The following is a 4,495-nucleotide window of genomic DNA, read 5'->3' on the forward strand; positions in this document are numbered from 1 at the left end:
TTTCTCTAAAGCAGTTCATGGGAATAGAAAAAAGCAGATTAAGTACTGCATAGTACTCCCTTATGCAATTTTTTCTACTTAAAGAAGCAGCCTAGAGTAAACCACCAAACAAGCAACAATTCAGTTCCAGGGCCATGATCCTCTTCACAGGGATTACCAAGGGAAAGTCTTGCACAGCTTTTCAAAAACCTCAACTTTTGCCTCAGAAATGGTCAGTGCAAAAAGCCATCCAACTGGTCTCTTTGTGACTGAGGATTTTAACCCACTCTTACAGAAGGAACAATCCAGTCCTCTCCCATATCGATTTAAAAATGGGGAGAAAACCCCATTACACACACAGAAAGACACACATGATGAGGGTTGGGAATTGAGGGGTGTAGCCTAATGAAAAAGCCTTTGTTTACTTTTGCCAGGCCTGGCTTAGGGTACCTTTTCCATATTAAGAAAGGTATGAAATACTACAGGTGGTGACAGGAAAAAGTCTAAAGTAGCACAGACATATCTCTATGTGAAGGTGGCCAGTGAGGCATGAGTCCACACAGGTCCCTTCACTCCACAGTCTGCGCTCAGTGTCACCAACCTGGCAGTATTGCAGGTTCAGCACAGGTGCAGGTTCCAGGTGCCTCTTCACCCCTTGAGAAAGTAGTTTCCCTGGCACAGATTATGGGAACAGGCCTTGTGCACAGCTGACTGCTTTGCAAACATTCCAGTGTTTGGGAAGGATGATGCCAGTGCAGGAGACTGAAGCCACTGTATATCACCATGGTAGCTTCAAAAACATAAAGATGTAGTGTCGCCTCCCTCCCTCTCTCCCTCCCTCCCTCCCTCCCCCTCCCTCCCTCCCTCCCTCCCTATCTTTTCCTTATGGTTAAGGGATATGTACAACTGATTTTTCCAATGCTTCCTCTGCAGTTCCTCAAAATTACCAGTCTGAAGAAAGACATTTAATTTGCTTCACATTTTATTTATCTGCAGTGATTTTGTGTAAGTGTGTTTGGGAGTGGTGAGAATTTGAAAATTTGGAAACTATTTGTAACTTTGCTGAATGGGAAAAGGCATTTGAGAGTGTCAAATAGGTTAATGGAAACATAATATACTTCTTTCTGCTGTTTGGCTGGTTGTAGGTTGCTTTAAGCAGAAGGGATTGGGATTGTCAATTGGGTAAACTATAATTTTTTGGGAAAATGCTAACATTACCTGTCTTTCTGTTAGCGTTTGATAGCTGGTTTGAAATTTCTAACAATTTTGAAAACTAGGGAAAGTTAAGTGTACCTTCTACTCGTGGGGAAAGTGTTTTTGATTTGAAAATGGACATGAGTATACATTACATTCATACTGTACTTATTGCTCTAGTGTATACTTACTTTTATATTAGGGCACATGTAATTTTAAATTATTACATTTTTATTGTTTTGGAGACATTTGGTCTCATGTAGCCTTGGAATTTGTTGTGTTTAGTAAGATAGGCTTGGATCCAGACATCACCCTCCTTTGCCTCTTGAATTCTAGGATTGGAGGCTCCCATGACCATACTCAGATTTTTTCTTTATGTATAGGGAGGATTGTGTTTCAGGGTGTCCTGGAAATCAAAGTAGAGTTGGCGAAACCCCGAACTTTGATAATCCACCCCCGCTGTCTTTTCTTCCCATTCCTATTCTCTGCATCCCATTCCTAAGTACATCCACCTCTCTACTCATGCCATATGCATCCCGCTGTCCCTATGCGGCCATCCTCAGCACCAACAGGTCTCATGGGTCCTTTCTTCTCCTCCGTCTGTTCTCCGCTCACTCTGGTTTTGCAACAAATGGGTACGATGAGAAGGATGGAATCAGGTATAAGGGAAACTCACAGTGTTTGAATTTGTGGGCTTAGATTACCCCACTCAGTATAATTACATTTCCAGTTACTTCCATTGCTGCAAATTTCATTCCAGTTTTCTTCTTTGGTGAGTGGAACTAACTGAGTTTATGTGCTGTATCTCCATTGTGTGGACATCAACTGAATGAGATCCAGGCTGGTTCTTTTTCTAGCTCTTGTGTTTTCAATATAAGTCCAGAGAGCTGTATCTTGGTGAGATGGTATTCCCACTTTTCTCTTTCTGAGCCAAACTCACACTGATTAGCTTGCTAAGCTTAGTCTTTTGTGCTTCCAGAAATACCCTACAGATTTACATGGCAAGTGTTTGATCTGCTTTCCAGTGTCTTAGACATGCTAATATACATTTTTGTTGTTTTGTTATTTAAAGACCAAGAAAACTGTAAATATATGTTTTTTATTGGGGATTTCCTTCACCTCAATGATTTTTGTTAATCATATCTATGCCTCAGATCCCAACACCCGACTCTTCATGGGCCTATTTCTATTTCTTTCTCTCTTTTTGTAATGAATATCACTGTACACAGATGTATTCAGAAATGTGTGGCCATCTTCTCCATCATTTGCAACCTACTAGTGACTACACTGCTGAAGAAAAATACCTCTCCATGCCTCCTTAGCCATCAGGTGCCATTACCTATTAAGCTAGGCTGAACTGTTTTGGATTTTGAAACCGTGTTTCTCTGTGTGGTCATGGCTGTGCCATAATCAGCTCTGTACTCCAAGGTGGTTTTGAAATCAGGGATCTGGCAGCTCATGGCTCCAAGTGCTGGCATTCAAGTGTGTATGTAGACAGTTACTTGTCCACCAGGTGCCACAGCCCTTTAAGCAAACTTAAAGCGCTATTGTTGTGGAAAAGGCAGATGTGGAACAGTGAATATGCCAGGGAGGGGCCAAATGCACTCAGAATCTCAGAAGAGATTGTTTTACAATGTAGTGAAATCCCCAAACAGAATATGTTTATTCCAGTGTGCTAGGATAATATGTTGTTTTTCAAAATTTGTTTTTTGTTGCTGTTGTTTTTTATTTTGTTTGTTTGTTTTGATGTTTTCGAGACAGGCTTTCTGTGTGTAGTATTGGCTGCCCTGGAAATAGTTCTCTGAACTAGGCGAGCCTCAGTTTAGCGATCTTCCTCCTTGGTCTCGGGACTGGAGTGATTAAAATGCCCGCCACACTGCCCGGTTCTGTGTTTCATGGTGTAGCCCTGAATGGCTTTGAATTCATAGACGTTTGCCTTTCTCAAGTGTGCAGTCACTACGCTGCGACTCTTTGAACTTTCCCCAAATGTTTTGATCCTGTAGGCTGATAGGGCGGAGTCAATCAGGAACAGCAATACTGAAAGGAATGAACTGTCCAATGAGGAGCACGGATATTCATAGTGCGCTTCCTGGAAACTGTATCCTCCTCCTTCCCTGCTGTGTTAGGATAAGGAGGAGTTGTTTTGGGCGGCTGTGTGTTCTCCTGACTGCAGGCAATTTTGGGAGGACAGCTAGACTCAGGAGAAGCAGAAATGGTGAGTGCGCCTTGGGCTCCTGGAACACCGGGTGGCAGTGGCAGTGGCGGTGGCGGTGGCGGTGGCGGTGGCAGTGAGACCAGCACCTGAAGTTTTCCCTGGTGGAGTCTGGCCCAGCAGTACCAATGCCCACGTGGTCCTGAAGTTTGCCACTGGCAGGCAGCCTTGGGTCCCTCTCCCTGAATCTTGTGTCCTGGTGAAGTTCTCTTCTTTGATTTTTAATTTATTTTTAATTCATATTTACTATTTAACATATTGTCATTTCCCTCTTTGGTTTTGGCAACGAGTTTTCAAAGTGTAGCCCTGGAACTCGCTGTGTTGACCAGGCTAGCTGTGGACACAAAGATCACCTTACTCTGAGCCTCTGGATTAAAGGGTTCTACCACCAAGCCTGCTTTTTTTGTTTTTGTTTTTCGAGACAGGGTTTCTCTGTGGCTATGGAGGCTGTCCTGAAACTAGCTCTTGTAGACCAGGCTGGCCTCGAACTCACAGAGATCCACCTGCCTCTGCCTCCCAAGTGTTGGGATTAAAGGTGTGTGCCACCAACGCCCCGCTTTGGTTTTTAAAGAGAGACTTGGGCACTGTTTATCAGCAGGCTGACTCAGCAAACACTGTAATTGAGGCCAATCCTCTAAAAAAGGAAAAAAAAAAATCATATTCTGGCTTCCTCCTCTTCTCTTTCCAGAGCTTGTATTTTTTTTCCTCTCACGTCCTAGTGTATTTACCACTCTGCTTACATGTGACATGCATTCTGCTATCCTGGAAACACTCCACCTTCCCACAGATCTCATGGACCCTCTCTTCTCCATGGTCTCTACGGACATTCAGTTGAGTTTTGGAACAGATGGGTAACGAGTTCAAAGAGAGTATCCTCACAAACGAGAAACAGAGTTTGACCTTGTGGGCTTGAGTTATATCCATTTGCCTGAAAATTTCATTTCAGGTTTCTGCATTGCAGAGTCGAATTCCAATGTGCCCATGTGCCGAATCTCCATTTTCTGAAAACCGGCTGAGGGACATCCAGGCTGATTCTCTTGACAGCTGGTGGGACCAGAGAAGCAAAGATCCCGACTGTGCATCTGTCTGTTACAGAGTATGGGCTCTTTT

The 4,495-nt window shown here is 43.5% G+C and overlaps 1 protein-coding gene across 2 annotated transcripts in view; it reads left to right on the plus strand.

Moving 5' to 3' along the window:
- The window catches only part of LOC107980260 (zinc finger protein 883), a 28,741-nt gene that overhangs the window by 17,485 nt on the left and 6,761 nt on the right, over nucleotides 1–4,495 (plus strand). The window contains exons 7-8 of one of the 2 annotated variants that reach the window (XM_035445969.1): nucleotides 3,177–3,388; nucleotides 4,332–4,481. The gene's annotated coding sequence lies outside the window, so the exon portion shown is untranslated. Of the gene's footprint in view, nucleotides 1–3,176; nucleotides 3,389–4,073; nucleotides 4,299–4,331; nucleotides 4,482–4,495 lie in introns of those variants that run through there. The other variant, XM_035445970.1, reaches the window with a different exon arrangement.

This window comes from Cricetulus griseus, chromosome 5 (genome assembly GCF_003668045.3).
Source record: "Cricetulus griseus strain 17A/GY chromosome 5, alternate assembly CriGri-PICRH-1.0, whole genome shotgun sequence".
NCBI lineage: Eukaryota > Metazoa > Chordata > Mammalia > Rodentia > Cricetidae > Cricetulus > Cricetulus griseus.